Genomic DNA, 18277 nt, shown 5'->3' on the forward strand with positions numbered 1-18277 from the left:
GTGGGAAGGCAAATTGGTGCAGCCACTGTGGAAAACAGGAGGTTCTTCAAAAAAACTAAAAACAGAAGTACCGTATGATCCAATAATTTCATTGTTGGGGTTTTACCTGAAATCAATGAAAACACTAATTGGGAAAGATTTATGCATCCCTACATTTACTGCAGCATGATTTACAATAGTCAAAATAAGGAAATAACCCAACTATCCATGGACAGGTGAGTGGATAAAGAAGATGTGGTATACACACAGACACACAGAAACACAGACACACACACATGGAATACTTCTTAGCCATAAAAAAGGATAAGATCTTGCCATTTGTGAACACATGGATGAACCTAAAGAGTATTACACTCAATGAAATAAGCCACACAGAGAAAGACAGATACCAAGATTTCACTTATATGTGAAATCTGAAAACAACAAATAAACAACAGCAACAACAGCAATAACAAAGAGAAAAAAGACTCATAAATACAGAGAACAAGCTGGTGGTTGCCAATGGGTGGGGGGGTGAATGGGCCAAATGGGTGAAGGGGATTAAGAGGCACAAACTTGCAGTTAAAAATAAATAAGTCACGGGGAGGAAAAGAGCAACATGGGGAATATAGTTAATAATACTGTATACACTTATTTAGTGAGCATTTTGTAATACATGTAATTCTTAAATCACTATGCTGTATACCTGAAGTTACTTTAATACTGTTAGTCAACTATACTTCAATTAAAAATTTAGAATAAAAAAAAGTAAGTCAAACACATGGAAAATTTTCCAACTAAACCACTGGGATTGTCAGGGGACAGCGGTGTGGGTCAGTAATACTAAGACTATTCAAGATTCAAAGGAGCATTTTACAGCTGTAGGGAAAAAAAAGTCCATTTGTTCTCTATGTTATGTAAAATTATTTTTTATATTAATTTTTGAATAGAATTTATTTAAATTTTATCCTCTGCCTTTAATTCTAAGTCATCTTTAAAATGAAGCAGCTATTTTAAAAATAAGAGCCCTACACTTTTATGTCATAAATGTCCAAGTGACTGTACCTCTTAGTTTAAAGCACATGGTGGGATCTGTATTTCTGAAGGTTATCCAATTTCCAAGTAAAGTGTTCTCCAGAATAAAACCATGTAAGTTGTATGGGTAGTTTCTTAATGACTTTATTATTAATAAACTACAACCAACAACAAATTCAACTGAATAATTAGGGAGAAGTTATATATCCCATTGACATAAAAAAAATTTCCCCATATTTTCATCTAGTTTTTAATTCATATGTACTTTTTTTTTCAGATTTTATTTATTTACTTGACAGAGATCACAAGTAGGCAGAGAGGCAGGCAGAGAGAGAGGAAGGGAAGCAGGCTCCCTGCTGAGCAGAGAGCCCTATGCAGGGCTCGATCCCAGAACCCTGGGACCATGACCTGAGCTGAGGGCAGAGGCTTTAACCCACTGAGCCAATCAGGCGCCCCTATTCATATGTACTTCTTAAGCAGCTAAATTTTTAAATGAGATGAATGTATCTTTGGTTTCATGAGCTATGCTTAAAACTTTCAGAGGTTTAAAGTCCTCAGGTTTAAAATTTTAATTCACTAATATTTTACTTATTGTGACTTTCCCCAAGTCTTGTTTACCATGCTAGAATTATGGAAAATAAAGATGAAGCCCTCACTAAAATGTCTTCTGAAACCCAATAAAGAAAATATATTTAGTGACTAAAAACACAGGACACTTATTATGGTGGGCTTTCTTAGCAAAGCATCCCAGATACAGTCTAGTAATTAAGATATTTAATTATGAACTCAAAGAATGTCCTATCAGATCCTGTCCAATTTGCTACAGCATGATAGTCATGCTATAAGCAAATAATAACTAAAACAAGTATGTATAATCCTCAGCAGAAATGCTACCACTTATTTTACCAATAACTGCTTTCTCATACTGTACAGAATGCTTTCTTATATCTAATAGATGAAGTATTTCACCCAAAAGATATTTTGATACTTCACTTGTGTTAGGCATTATAACCTGAAGACATTCTTGAAATAAACACCTCTACTTCTTACCCATTTAAATGTTTATTCCTTAAAAATTAAAAGATTTGGAATCTATTTGTAGATTGTCTACAATGAACAAAAGATAGTTTGTTCCCAAAACAGAGGGAAATTTGATTAGAAACAAAGTATCTCTCATACACATCTGACTAGCTTTAAAAATGAAATAAAAACAAAAGCACCCTTCTGTATTTCGTTAAATTAACTGACCATGACAAGGCAGAGCAAAGAGATTTTCATTTAAAGATTCAGATTATGTAGCCCTAGGCTGGCTGAAGTAAACGAATTTTTGGATTTTGGGTAACTAAGATGTAATTCTTGGTGGAGCAAAGACAAAGGAAGAATTAAAAAACAGAATAAATAAAAAACAGAATAAAAAACAATCTTTAGCTGTCTTCCTGACATGGCTCAGATTAAGAGGAGGGGCTTACGGTCTCATTTAACAACTGAAGCCCCCACTCCAAGCCCATATGGAATTCTAATTTTCACAAGCACTTTGAAAAAAGAAAATAACCAGAAATAAAAATTGCCCAGCAATGTAGCCATTAAGAAGCTCTTCTGGTTCCTCTAATCCTCAAACAGACTAGAGGGCAACCATAACTCACCATTTGTTTATTCTCAGTCTCCTAGATCTATCTTTTCACAGCTCTGTTCTCAAACCCAATACACAGAATGCCTCACAAAAAGGAGGAACTTGAAAGTGTGAGGACTGAATAAATGAGTGAAAGCCTTCATGTATAAGGTGAACTGCAGAGAGATGATCATGAAAGTCATCAAAAGATAATTAAGTGGTTTGATAGTGGAAACATCCTATAAAAAGCAAAACAAACACTATGACAATGAGTTGATATAAAATTATCATTAAACTTTTATAAATATGTTTACACTTTAAATGTAGAAACAAGTATACGAAAAAAACCACTTTAATCCCACTATATGAAATACAACTAAATAGAAAAACTTTCCCCCAAGGCATCCAGAAGGAGTAGCAAACACAGGGCTTAAGGTTATATGAATGCAGTGCACTGGGATGGGTTTCTTCTCCATTCTTTCGTCTGCCCCCTAGTGGAGTCCCCGTGAGCAGAGAAAACATAAAAAAGGCAGACAGGACAAAAATGAAAAACAAACACAAACAGTACAGAACAGAACAAAACAAAACAAAGTACGAAGCACTTACTTTGGACTTCTACAAATCAGTTACTTGAGAACAGCAAATTAACTTACGAATTCCTATTAAACGCTATGTTCTAAAGACAACACTTTTTTATCAACCTAGGTAGGTTCACTATTTCCTTGAGCACCTTTGGACTTGTGATCATTGCCTTTTAAGGAAGAGTCTGCATCTCTAAATTGAATCGAAGTAGTATATGGCTTTCTCAATATTTAAGAGGACACACAACTTACTAACTGCCAGTTTCTAAGGTGACATGGTCTGGCCACTACTTTTGGTTTTCAGGTGTCTCAGACATGAATAGCTAAAACAAAGTCATTTCCAAAAACAAAGATTCTAGAAAATTACAGATTTATGCCCCCCAGTACTTCAAGTCAAGGAACAGGTAAAGTGAAAGAAAGAGACCATGGTTCAGTGATGGCGTGGCTGAGTGACTCCTCTCAAAAAGCATGCTTATCTCCACGGGGATCTTTCCGTCTAGAGAGGAGTGTGGGCTTTGGTTATGATCTCATCATGGGCAACAGCAGACTCTCCTCTAACCTGTCTGTCCATTTTATACCAGAGTTCTGCACTAACATGTACAGCTCTTTAAACATGAAGATGACAGACATAAATAAGCCATCATGTGGCAACGCCCCTCTACCCCTGTGACTGTGGACACACATTTGCAAGACAACCAGCCAGGGTTATACAAACTATACTCCTTGAAGAAAACACCAGAAAATGATCCCTGAAGGGGAGATGCAAACAGTAGACCTAGTTTCTGGGCTATAGTGATCTTGTGGTTCCATTTCTTAATTTCTAAAGCAGTAAGAATGTGTAAATCATGATTATTAAAAACAAAATTATATCTAGAGAGGCAATTCTAGATTTTCTCCCATACTGAAGAAATTGAACATATAAAACTCCTCCTGTATTAGTAGGAATCCTGTTTCCTAGAACCGTATCAAAATCAAACGAGAGAATCCGTACCAAAAACATTCTGAGATGCATAAGGGCACAAAAACAAACGGAGTTTACTTAATTACCATTTTTAACAACCTTTGAAGAAATGCATTAGTATGATAATTCTGGCAGGTTCTAAAAGTAGCAAGTTTCCAGTGATTTATGACTATATTTTATAGGGATGCACTATCAGCTTAAAACACTCTGGCCAGCTTTTTCATGAAGGAAACAGAGTAGCCTAAATTAGGAAAGATAAAATGTTCAAAGGTTTATTTTAACAAGCAAATGCTGGGGATAGGAATACAGGCCTTAAAGTTTTTCTGTTCTCAGACGGCCATGAATGCTCTGAAAGGCGAGAGGAATGAGGAGACAGCTGACATCCATCTTCCTTGTTCATTTATCTTTCCCCTTTAGACAACACCCTCAGAGACAGGAAGTATCAAGGAAGACCGGATAAAACTCCTATGCTTTTAATGCTTTCCCCAATTTCTCCATTGTTGCTCAGATCTCTCCTAGAAAAGCAGGAAAAGGCAAATTCCAACCAAGGACCCCCAAAAGACTTATTCAAATCATTAAGGTTCATATGTCAGGAAGCAGGAAGGTGGCAGGGACGGGAATTTCCCCAAGTCTCTGTACTTGGACATGGATCCACGGGTTAATTTTTTTCTCTTCTCTATTTTACTACCAGATTATTTATAGAGGGGAAAGCAGCTAAAATAATTGACTTTAAAAACTTACTGTATTTAGGCAATGATATCACTACTAAGTTTTAAATATAGTGACATTATGATACAATTCTTAAAGCATGCTTATACATCTAATTTAATGTTTTGAAGTCTGCTCGAATTATTCATTAAAATGAGTAACAAAAGAACATAACAACGAAGAAGCAGCTATTCAATTTGTGTATCTGATTTGCATTATGCTGTGTATTTATTGTTAAAAAAGGCAAAATAAGCTACTTAAGAAAGAACTGTTTCCACTCTCTAGTAATTGCATTTTTTTTAAATTAGGGCAGTAGCACTGGTAAAGACTTAAGTTTATACAAGCAACACTAACTTTTTAGTGTGCTATGAAATTAAACTTTAAGCATTAATCACAACTTGTAACGTATTTATCATCTCTTCTGGTTTGCTTGGCATTTTCTTTCTCCAAGTAGACTACATATAAGCAACTTAAAAGCCTAAGACTATCTGTCTGAGTCACTCCTGTCTACCAAGCTCACAGCAGCACGTTAGATGAAATAGTAATAATATAAATAGAAGTATTTATATTATAATGTCCTATTAAATTCATACCTCCAGGAGGTTAAACATCAACCCTACAGTATCAGAAAACAGAATAATCCCCATTCCAGGCACCAACCCCCCACCCCAGTTCTATTTTAAAGAAAAGCATGTCCTGGTTTTGGCTTGTCTTGGTAGTTACTCTGGTTGGTTATTCTCCGTTTAAACCACAGCTGCCCACCCCCCCAGCAGCTCTGCCCTGCTCCAACCCTAATCATTCTCTGCCCTTCTCTGTGTTTGGGGAGGGGGCTAATGTGTTTACTCTCTTCTCTAGTGGCTTTAACTCCTTGTTTCCAGTGGTGGCTCCATAATTCTTTTTTTTTTTTTTAAGATTTTATTTATTTATCTGACAGACAGAGATCACAAGAAGTCAGAGAAGCAGGCAGAGAGGAGGAAGCAGGCTCCCTGCCTAGCAGAGAGCCGGACTCGGGGCTCGATCCCACGACCCTGGGACCATGACCTGAGCTGAAGGCAGAGGCCTAAACTGCTGGTGGCTCCGTAATTCTTAAGCACAGTGCCCCTGGGTAGTTTCTTCTTGTTCCAGAACTCAAGGGTCTTAAATATACACAGTTACTAAAATTAGTATTTATTCTATCCTTCCCTGCCCCTCCAGCCCTAAAGGTACAAGGACCCTCCACTCTTCTAAACCCAGCCTGTAGCATCATTAGTCCTTCAGTAAAGTCTGCATTTGAATCTTCTGAGCTGAATTCAAGTCTCTTACCAGGACACTAAAAGATACCTCATATTTCCAAATACTATGCTTACATAAGACTTCCTACTTTTAAATGATCTACCCAGCCTCGCCAGCCAGCTTACTTTCCCCACATTGCCTCTCTCCTTCTTCCTCCCAATGTAGAGAGACCACGAGTTCCAGTCCCTCAACCAGAGAACTTGAAGCCACACACTTACTGCCTAGTTTTCGTTATCAACGCAGACAGAAGGTAACTTTCTTGCCCTTTCCTAATTGTTCTCTGCTGTACATATACTTCTACATTGTCAAGGCGGATACACTGGTATTCTGCTCCAAAACCATCCCACTTTTTTTCACTCTAAGGTTGAGTCTGAGAGGTTAAAATTAATGAGGGGCACCGATACCATCATGACAACAGATGTGTTGTTTCCTCCAATCCCAGGCTGGGGCTAGGGCTGCATTTGCCTCTATCCTTGTCCTGTGTCAGTGCCACTACCCCAGGCCACATGACAGAGAACGCTCGTATGGACAGAGAATGCTCCTATGGACAAAGTCTAATGGATTCTATGTTCTCCTCACCAACTGTCTTTATTAACTTTCACTTCTTATCAGCCCCCTCCACTCTGCTGGAATCCCCGCTGCCACCTCCCCATCCTTCTCTTTCACCAGGATTGGGTGCTGAAGGGCCTGGTGTGTGGCTTTCATCTGCAAATTCCTGCACTGCTTCCCCAAGGTGAGTCCACCAACCCCTGCATGCAGTATCTTCCTCTTCCTTGGTTTATTCCTCATTTGTCACATCCAAATCCTGAGAAAGGGCACATGGAAGGCATGCTTACAGGAAAGAGCACAGCACAGTGGTTACTGCTTCATAATTCACTTTTATTTGAAAGAACAGTTTTAAAAATTAAAAATTTTTTAAAAAATTTAAAAATCCGTTATGCTATTCTCTTAGAATAAAGGGAACAATAATATTTTAAACATTTTTGGGGTTGAGTTGTAACTGAAGGCCTTAACTACCTAGCTAACGTACATCTAATAATCTTACTCTTCATCATTTAAATTACAATAATATTATCCGGTGAAAACATGATGGATTTCATGTTCAGTTTCCTTTTTATGTATGCAACTGCGTATCTGTTGAACAGAATTAATTCAAAATCAAAAATATTCTTCTTAGCACAAAAACATATAAAATGATATCAGCTGGTAACCCCATGTAAGTCTGGAGAGGATATTTCAGTGGAATAATGAGTAACTATACTCAATTTACTGATTCGCTCATTCATCCAAACGTATTTATTGAGCACCTATATGTGCCACTGTCTGGCTACTGGAGGAATGGTTAAGAATTCAAGAAACAAAAATTCACCTATCTCAGCAAACTCAATTTCTAGTGGAGGAAGACAAAAACAAGCCAACAAGTAGAACTGGTTTGAGAAATCTCTAATTGCTAGAAAGGAAAACTGAAGTTGATCTGAAAGACCCAACCTCATGTCAATAATCCAAAGGGTGTGTGGAACTATTATGACACTCTCACAGAAAGTAGTTTAGTACACTAAGCCACCACCACTCTTAACACAGTCCCACCGGGCAGTGAAAATTATCAAGCTCTTAGGATCAGATCCTGGGAGTACGCTTGAAAGCTCTGCAATCTTGTCTTCTCAAAGGTCTCCATCAGCTAATAAGATGAGGTAATCAATGTGTGGCTTCACCGTGTAATCTCCAGGCAAGGCCATTACTTCAGTCCCCTGACATCATCAAATACCAGCCCTGGAACACTTATCTCTCTAGTCTGATACCCATAAACAGAATAAACAACTCGAGTGAAAAAAAGGAAAGAGAAAGAGTGAATTAACCTTCATTATATGTTTGTTTCTGTTTCTTTTAACAGTTTTCACATTTTGTAAATAACAAAGTTTGCTCTTACCCTTCCTGAGAGAGAGCAAGGCAATGAATAAAGAGGTATCAAAGAAGACGAAGAAAAGTATTCAAAAACCCAACAAACGATGTATGGTGGTAAGGCAAGTGGCTAAAGATAATAAAATTACTGGACCTAAAAATAAATATATAAAATATGATGATTTTTTTTTTATATATGACAGGTTTCCTGAGGGAACATATCTTACATACAGTGTGTATTCAGTAAGCATTACTTGACTTGATGCTGCAAATTTATTTCTGCAAAGGAAACATAATCAAACAAAAGGAGGCATACTTTCCTTCAAATGGGAGCAATGAAAGTGGGGTCCCCAGGGAAGTAGGAATGTTAACACTGGCCATCCTGCAGAAACCCCAGCCTTCCTTTTCATCGAAACATTTCTCCTCTTCCGCTGACCACCTTTCTTATTCTTGTTTCTTTTTCTTTCTTTTTAACCATTATCCTCTCTTCCAAGTCTCTCATCTACTTTATTTCTTCTTACACTTTGTCAAATACACATCAAAGAATTTGTTTGCTTTTTTTTAAGTGTCTGTCATATTTAATGTCCTTTTCTTAACTTAAAAACAGGTATATTTATTATTTTTATGCTTTCAATCATTTTTTTTTAAATTTGAGTTTAGGTCATCCTTTTTTTTTTTTTTTAATTTTTATTTATTTGTCAGAGAGAGAGCACAAGCAGAGGGAGCAGCAGGCAGAGGGAGAAGCAAGCTTTCCCCTGAGCAGGGAGGCCAACGTGGGACTCAATCGCAGAACCCTGGGATCACGACCTGAGCCTACCACAGATGCTTAACTGACTGAGCCACCCAGGCATCCCGAGTGTAGGTCACCTTGATTTCTTTTTTCAGCAAAGCAGTCATTATTAAAAATAAAATGGCCCTTCATTCCTCATGCAGAGGACAGAAAATGATCTTTAATAATCTCGACACTTAACACTGGAAAGCTAGCACTACTTTGATCATCTCTAAAGACTTCCCACCACCACTACAGTAATAATAATCATTAACATTCATTGAATACTGAATACCAGGCATTGTTTTAAGCACTTTATACATTAACACAGTTCTCACCATAACCCTATGAGGTATGCACTGTAATTATTCCCATTTACAGATGAGAAAACAAGTCACAGAGAGATTGAGTCACTTGCCTCAGGTCATACTAGAAGTAGTAAGGTTTAGAACTTGAACCAGTGCAGCCTGGCCCCAGAGCCCAAATCCTTAACCACTGTTATACTACCTGTCTATGACAGGGGGCGGCAAACATTTTTGTAAAGGCCCAGCTAGTAAATATTGTAGACCTTGCAGGCTCTATGTGGCCTCTAATTGTTCTTTGCTTCTTCCTCTCTTTAAACAATCTTCCAAAAATGTAAAAAACCTCTCACACATAATCAGGGCTACAGGCTGTAGAATACTGACTCCTGGGCTATGATTTTATTATTTTCTGTGAACCAGTCTACTACTTTTTATTTAGACGAATTTGGACAGAGGCAAAGGTGAAAGATTCCAGATAGGTAGCTTACAATCCACAGCCCATGAATTCACAAGAGCTATCAATTGTGGGCTGCCACTGAAACAGTAAAGGTAAAGAAAATGCAAACCTCAAAATCAAAGGATTGCACGTGGTTTGTGGACAAACACAAGGACATATGAGCCAGGTACAATTATCCCTAGTGAGAATTAATGAAAAACAAAAATCTGAGTTCAACAACCCTAGTAGTTCACAAGTAGAAAACTCTGGATGGTTCTCTTCCTTACTTTATCTGCTGGGCAAAACTATTATAATCTGTTCATCCATGTCTAAGAACAACATCTTTATGTTAAGGAAATATCTCCTTTCCCAAAGTCCCTCATAAATACAAATTCATTGTTGCATTATTAAAAGACTCATTATCTTCAATGTCAGAAACTAAAGAAGAGTAGCTAATCAACTATTAGTTCAAGACCCTGAAGAACTTGGATATCATAAGGATATAAACTTCATCAACTGCTATTTCTCCAGGGTCCTCTGACAACGTCCCACTCACATGAAATACTAACATGTCATTACCACTTACCACTCTCTTAAGATTTCAGAATTTTCTACATGTTTTCTTAGTCCCCAAACATTTTACCACAGCTTTTCTTTAAAAAAAAAAAAGGGCAAAGCAAAAGCTCTATTTCAACAATGAAGTAATTAATCATTTTGATAAATGCAATCAGAAAGAAAGAATTTAAGCACTTTATTTTGGCTTTTGACTCTACCAAGTCAAACAGGTAAATCTACAAATCCCACCTCTTACAAAACTTATTCCTTAGTGGTAAACATTTAGATAAAATATGGTTCACAGTATTACTGTTAATTATTTTTGCCATTTTTGTGGGGGGAAAACAAAAACTGAAAAACAGATTCACTTCTTTCTTTCCTATCAGCTTTGGACCATCTGTTTAAAATGACTGAAACTATTTTTAGCAGTTAGGCAATGGGTTACTTACAAAAACAAAAACAGATGCCTGCTCTTTAAGATGAATGACCCTGTTATCAAACATATAAGCATTACTTGCAGACAAGAGTCCAAAGCAAGTTACCCAGCAAGGCTAAAACTGCAGATTAAAAAATATATACTATGCAGCAACTCAGGACATGATTTCATTCCTTCTAATTGTTTCTTAGCAATTGCTAAATATACACAAATACATTAACTGGAGGAGATCCCATTTATAGGGGTTTAAAAACATTTGCTGTTATACTAGATCTTTCCCCCTAACTTGGCTGTCCTTAAGAATTTGTATATTTCTTCTGTTGAGAAAAGTTGCTTACTTAATAGTTAATTTTTACCTGAAGCACTTTCTACTAAATGCAGGAACTTGTGCATTTTACCTTTGCTTTTTCTTTGACAACAGTAACAAGTCAGAGATAATTTCAGTGAGTATTTATGTAGGTGTTTGTGAACACAGTACAAAGTATACCTATTGAAGAGAAAAATCAAGGATGGGCTGTACAAGTCCCCTTTTCCCTGTCCTCTTTTCCTGTGCTTTGAAATAACTACCTTGCTCCTAAAAAAAGTTTCTTTAGAAGCTGGTGTACTTTGTCCTTGCCAGGTCAGATAAAGGGTTAACTTTAATTTACACATCAGGCCTTTTTCCTAGTGGCTGGCCGGTAGAGAGGAAGGAGGAGCACAGGTAAATCAGCATTCACTCCTTTATCACAGTTCCGCCTCTTTTGCTTTTTAATCCACCCTTTCTACCCTCAAGGCCTTGTGATTCACCCTCAAAGCTTATACTGTGATTTGAAGTTAAATACTTAAAGGACCCCCTACCCCAAAAGAACAAACATCTTATGGGACAAAAAATCCTGCTGCAGCAGGTCTTTGATCCCTCTCCCCGCTTGGACAAGAATATTTAAACCCTTCCCTAAAATGTTATTTTTTAGTAAATAAACAATGGCTGCATTTATTAAGCACTGTGATGCAGACTCTGAGTTGCTCACCCAAAGCTGCCCTTCTATTCTTGCATAGCAAATGAGTTTTAACTGGGTACAGGGCTGTCCGGCTAGAAAGGACGCTTCTCAGCCTCCCCCTCCCACTGGATGTGACCAGGTGACAATTATCCCCGGGGCAGTGAATGGCAAGAATGTGTACCATTTCTGAGTCTGGGCTTAAATGCACTGAGCATGATGTCTCCACATTCCCCCACACCCTTCTCCCTTACCAACTTCAAACTGGGACACAAAACGTGCCCAGGACCATGCCCTAACCATGAAGATGGACTCTGTGACATAGGGGGCAATGGAGTAGCAAGGCATAAAGAACCTGGCTCCCCGCACTTCTACAAGGAGGATGACTGCCTGGCAAAGAGCCTGGAAGGCTTACCTGGTTATGTGAGCAATAAATCAGGACTTATCTTCTTTAATTTATTATATGTCGGGGTCTCTTTGTTCCAGTAGCATAGGCTTCACCACAATTGGTGCAAATACTCTGTGAATGCTTTACATGAATTATCTCATTAATGAGCCTCTGAGCAAAGTACTGTTATTATTCCTATTTTCCTGAAGAAATACAGACTCATTTGGGAGAAGGGGGTGGGATTATGGACATTGGGGAGGGTATGTGCTTTGGTGAGTGCTGTGAAGTGTGTAAACCTGGTGATTCACAGACCTGTACCCCTGGGGATAAAAATATATGTTTATAAAAAATAAAAAATTGAAAAAAAAAAAAAAAAAAGAAATACAGACTCAGAGGGCTGAGTGTCTTTTCCAAGGGCAAAGAGCAGGAAGGACGGTGGAGTGGTCAACTGCACATCCGTATGATGCAAAGTTCAGATGCCCAACTGTATTTCTCAAAAAGAAACTGCTAATCACTGTGCCAGTATCTCACTCTGACTGAGATTCTTCTTCTGTTATCTCTTATATACCGAGAGTTTAAATATTATGAGCTCAAAATTAAGGAATATAAATTATATTTGGCTAGTTCATAAATGCCTTTAATTTACTATATTGAATCTCTAAATTTATATAAAACCCCAAAACTTCAAAGGATTCACACAGCAGGCAAGCTGAAAAAGCCTACCGGTTGAAACTTTTTACTCTATTTCCAAAATTGTATCATGTTACACAGAAAGCACAGATCTGCACCTCAGTTCAGTGCTGTTGAGTCACAGGATTAGATCAAAACAAAATCTTTTTGGCTGTGTTTAATACTGTGTTTGTTATGAAAGGGCCCATGATATGCTTACACAACACTGGGGTTTTCCTTTCAGTAATATGAGGCCACACACCTTCAACCTTCACTCCTCCCAAACTTATTAGACGAAAACCAGGAGAGTTACCAAGGATGCAAGTATTGGAGAGGTGTAAAAGGGGAGAGGGACAAGGGGGACTTTGTCTTTATATTTCTCCTCTTTAGAGAAATCATTTTTCCTAAGAATCCATTTAATCTTCTAGAAAGCTCTTACAATTAAGTGCCAGAGTCCATTTATTTATTAATTCAATAAATATGCACTGAACACATACTGTTTGTCGAGTCTGCACCAGACACTGGACACAGAACAGTAAAAGCAGAATCCTGGAAGATGGAGGTAAACTTTGGGACCTTCTCATAACGGTAGCAGTTTTCTACCTTAACTTAAGCTGGTAGGAAAATTCCGGAATAAACTGTCTTACCTTCTAGTAACTGCAAAGTGCAGAGCCTGTACGCTGCCTCCACCAGAAAGCTGAGAGTACTGTGCATGTATGCTTCCAGTGCCCTCTCCTGTACTCGCGGAGGAAGCCTTGCCACTTTGTCTAGGTGGTATCCTTCCTCCCCATCCTTCACAAGGTCTGAAGACACACTGAAAATCCATCCTTATCCATCTGCTTCCCAACATGGTCGCCAACCTCACTAGGTTTTAATTAACAGGAGATGAGTGAACAACGTGAGTTCTTTGCCAGCATAAGCAAGTATTTCATTATTTAGATTGCTCTCCTCATTCTAGGTCTGGTTAAAAAGACAGAAGAAGAAAAGAGAGTTGCCAATCATTTCTATAAAAATAAAAGCTCTTTTACATTGGATTGCCAACTGTGGAAAGACAAACCTGTGAAAATATTACTTTCTGTGAGTATTACAGGGGTGATTTTAGCGGGATCTTCCATGTGGTCACGTACGCCTCTAGCAGGAAGGCTGAGAAAATCCTCCACTGGGGGTGGCCTACTTGGCTTTCCTGCAGGTGACCCATCTCCTGCACTCAGGGGGTTCCGCACACATGCTCTTCCTTATGCCTCACAAAGGCGCTGTTTGACTTCTGGCTCAGGCTTGGCTTTCCAAGGAACTGTTTAAAACTTCCAAATATGACTGCATTCAAATACTGCTTTAAGTCTTAAGAAAACACTAAAAAAATACAGTGTTCTTTCACTAAAAACTAGCTAAAAATGGCTCTGGGTTTTTAAGATCTTAAGTGGCACTCATTTTGAATGCAATTATCAGAGCTCGATTTTCATTTACACCTAAGTTCCTCCAGGTAGTAAGTGGCAGTTTTTAGGGAGGAGCATTAATTTGTAGATGGCCCTGTTTGTAAACAGCATCGGTGTGAACACTGACCAACTGGTGCTTCACATCATGTCTGAGGGCTATGCCTTGTGATGGCATGGACCAAGGTCAGCCATATTCCTTGGGGGTTTTGGCCAAGGCTGAGAAGAGAAATCATCGGGGTCCAGGAAAGGCTGGGCAGGGAGTGAGGCAGGTGCTGTCTTCTCCCCTGCAGGCCTGCTGCTGCTCCTTGGGCTTTAAGGCCACCTCCCCCTGAGGCCTTCTCTGGTCTTCACACCTGGGGGCCTCTCCCTGCCCCAACGTGGGGCTTGGGCCCAGGACCCTGGGGATCATGACCTGAGCTGAAAGCAGATTCTTAAATGACTGAGCCACCCAGTTGCCCCAATAATGCTCTAAAGATGAAATCTCACTTTAGTAACCAACCTTTTGTATTCTCCCTCCTCACCTCCACAAAATCACTTAATGCTGAGGCTCTTTTAATAGTTCCTTAAACACTACTTCTTCAACGATCAGCTACATACCAACTGATTGTGGGTCACTAGTCTTCTAAGAACCAAGTCCTGACTCTGAATGTCCAAGGCAGTAACTCACCCTGCTTACCAGCCCCCTTACTATGGTAGAGACTACCAGTTGCTCCTCCCATTTCCTCTTGTCAGCGAGCCCTCTTGCTCAGCTATAGACCCCAAGAGTTATTTCTTATGGCACTTTTTGAAGCACTGACAATTGATGGAACATTCCAATCCCACCAGTCCAGAAAAGCCCTGATTGCAATGGAATGCCTAGAAGACCACACCCCATGCAGTCCCTTCCCTGAACCTCTTCCTATAAAACTCTAGGTGTTCATCTTATGGGAGGAAGAGTCGATGAAATCTTGAGCTTGCCACTCCTGGCTGCCGGCACCAGAAATAAATTTCTCCTTACTCTTTTCCGAACCCTCATCTTTTGAGTTATTGGCTTTTCTTGCTGACAAATTTATCCAAGTTTGTTCAGCAAAAGTGTTGGCAAACCCAGCCAGATGCCACACTTTCAATCTGTCCAGCCCCCTTGGGACTGCCTAGGAATGAGCAGTTTCCTGGGGTAGCGTGCCAGGGCTTACCTGTTTCCTGAGTCAGTGGCTGTGACAGAACGCTCAGTAGCACCCTTTTTTGATAATAAGCCAGGAAACTTCATCTATAAAGGGCCAGATAATAACTTCCTTAGGCTTTGCAGGGAATATGGTATCTGGCACGACTATTTACCTCTTCCAGTACAGTGTGAAAGCAGCCACAAACAATTCATAAACAAATGCGAGCGGCTGTGTTCCAGTATCATTTTATTTACAATGACAGTGGCTAGCTGATATGACACTCGATTACTGTCTGCTGACCCCTGTTGTAGAGTAAGAGAAGCTTTCACAGAGTGGCTGACTTGCTAATAAACACGATGTTTTCCAGTCTCCTTTACAGCGTGCTATGGTCATGTGACTCAGTTGTGGCTAATAGAATATGAGCGAAAATGATCCGCATTTCTTGACTAGCCCCCTTCTCTTGGGCTGTAAAGAGATCATTGTGAGTCATCTTTGACTGTGAAGATGGGATGGCAGAGAAACAAGGCGGAAGGGATCTGCCTAGTGAAGTACCATAAGTAGTCCTGGACCAGCATGGACGACCATGTGGACTATTCTAAGACAGAATGAGAAGGAAAAAGCCCCCCAAACCTTTTAGCCCGTTAAGTCACCATATTCTGGTACATCTTTTTATAAAGCTTTGCATTTTTAGGTTTAGCTCAAGTGTATGAGACTGTATTCTGAAGGGAAAATGTCTTTGTTGCAGGGCTATGGAATGATTACAAACCCACACATTGGTGAGATGACCCTGCATGAATCTGTCATCATCACAGGAACTAATATCAAGTGAAAGCTTATTCTGTGGCATGCACTTATACAAGCTCCCACTTATCTTGAAAGGAGTTATTATTATGATCATGTTTATAGATGAGGTTCATAGACATTAACAAATATGCCCAAAGTCATACTGTTCCTAAGTAACTGCTCAGATATGTAAACTTGGGGACATGTGACTCTCAAACATACACTTTCCCACAAATCAACTCCCTTGTGTCAAGGACAAGCCACAGTAGTCAATTTTGGGTGATATTTAGAGATGGCTCTGTGATTCCAGGTTCAATTTTCAAACTGAAAAGCACCACTAAGATCCACTGAATGACAGCTCCATTTGGTTTAATTATTACTCTCCTTAAAGAGCCAAGTAAACCAAAATGGCACAAGTTTAATGACTTACCCGGATTCCCATGAAAGGCTCTAAGAATGCCAGAATGTGGATTTTATGAGACAGCTATGGGGGCTGCCAACTTGGTCTCAGCTACTGCCACCACCTCCTCCTCCATTGCCCATGAGAAACTAGCTGCCCAGACACCTGCTACATCAGGCTGAATGGATTCTGCAGAGGAGTTTCAAACTATGCCAGCAGAGGGGAAGATTTTCTTTTCTCTCCAGGAAAGGGTGAGCAATGCCACCGACATTTGCTGTTGACCCTACTCTGCCAGGTGTAGCATCCGTCTCTGCTGGGGGCTTGGCACCCATCACGGGGACCATCTGGCTCCATTTCCCTGACCACATGGCCTTTCCTATTCTGTACAGCCTGCAGGCTTAAGGAAAGTCGAGTTCACCCAACATGAAAGCACAGCCAATGGCACCAACTGTTCCTGGGAGATGAACCCAAAATTTATTTGCAAAAACTTTATTTCTTCAATAAAGAAATAAAGGAGGAAACTATTTCAAAACTAGTTTCATTTTTTTTAACAGAATAAGTTTATTTATTTGAAAACTTCACTTGTTTAATCAGCTATGAATGGCTAATTAAAAATTAATTATTAAAATTGTTACCATACCAAGGACTATGCAGTTAAAGAAAATGTTTTATTACAGAAATGTAATGAAGAATAGATTGTCTATCTTGAGGAAAGGCACAAAATTAACATGTTCTCAATTACTTTCTAAGCCAATTATTTTTAAAATAGGAAGTAAGACCTCACTCCCAAAGTGGACTTTTAAATTTGGTACATCTTTAAGTACTTCCAGAGCCAAATAGATGACAAATCATACAGCCATTGAAAATCATATTTCCAAAAAAATATTTTGGAATGTGGAAAATGTTATCACATATACTGCTATGCCAAAAAAAAAAAAACCAAAACCCCACAAACCCCAAGAAAACAGGTTTCAAAAAGGCTTAAAAGGCTTACAGACATTCTTATAAAGAATACTATGTATCTATATAAATATAAAGTTAGTCTGGAAGTAAATACCTTAACATTTTAACAGTAGTTTTTCTCTGAGTGGTAAATCTGCAAGTGGTTTTTATTTTCTTCTCAGCATTCTCAAAATCTTCTAGATCAGACCATAAAAGTATACATTTTTAAAAGAACTAGAAAGAATATCATGACACTAAAGGCCACAGATTTCTCTGGTGTTTTGTGAGGACGTAGAATGTGGTCTGTAGAATAGGGTAAGTTATTTTATGGCCAAATCTACAAAGTCTCAGAAACTCACATATTAAAGTCTCGATGTTCCAATACTGGACATTTCGGGAAGAACAGAGGGTACCATAACATATGGAGTGAGCCGCTGGGGAAAGAATCCAGACTCATTACAACGCACAGCTATTTTCCACATTTCATCCCCACTACTACATCAACATTAAAAATGGAACAAGGAGTGTGTGTAGCACCCAAACATCTGTGACATATCATTACGGAAGAATAATATTTCCAGGAATTCTAATTCATAATTACTGCTTTCAATTTGAGAAAACAACTGTCAAATTAAAAAGAAATACGTGCATGTCACAAATAAGCAGTAGCTAAAATCAACTAGAAATCAGGTTCTATTTCACAGTGGGGGTTAACTGAAACCTTAGAAAACCCCCACCATTTAGGAACATTAGTTAGGATAAAGTCTAAAATCGGAAAATATATCTCCTCCCCTACGTCACAAGGCACAACAGGGTGTGAGGCAATCTCTCTGTCTGCTGATAACGAGAAAATTGAAAAACAAAAAACCTGAAAGGCTCAAGCTCACAAATCACTGCCCCAAGTTTCACACTAATGGTCATATGATCCTCCAAGTGCTGCTTCTCAGACAGCCTCTTTTGTAAAGCCAGCAAGATCCCCCAGAAGGCCTAACCCAACCAAACCC

The 18277-nt window shown here is 38.9% G+C and overlaps 1 protein-coding gene and 1 long non-coding RNA gene across 8 annotated transcripts in view; both read right to left on the reverse strand.

Annotated features, from left to right (window-relative positions):
* GAB1 (GRB2 associated binding protein 1) overlaps positions 1-18277 on the reverse strand; it is a 126032-nt gene that overhangs the window by 61392 nt on the left and 46363 nt on the right. The window lies entirely within an intron of this gene.
* On the reverse strand, positions 10435-17270 carry LOC309862683. Its single transcript, XR_014310651.1, has 2 exons — positions 12290-17270; positions 10435-12122 (listed from the first exon to the last, which is right to left on the reverse strand). It is a non-coding gene; the product is annotated as an uncharacterized lncRNA (long non-coding RNA).

The sequence above is a fragment of the Mustela nivalis genome, assembly GCF_964662115.1.
Source record: "Mustela nivalis genome assembly, chromosome: 4".
NCBI classification, from domain to species: domain Eukaryota; kingdom Metazoa; phylum Chordata; class Mammalia; order Carnivora; family Mustelidae; genus Mustela; species Mustela nivalis.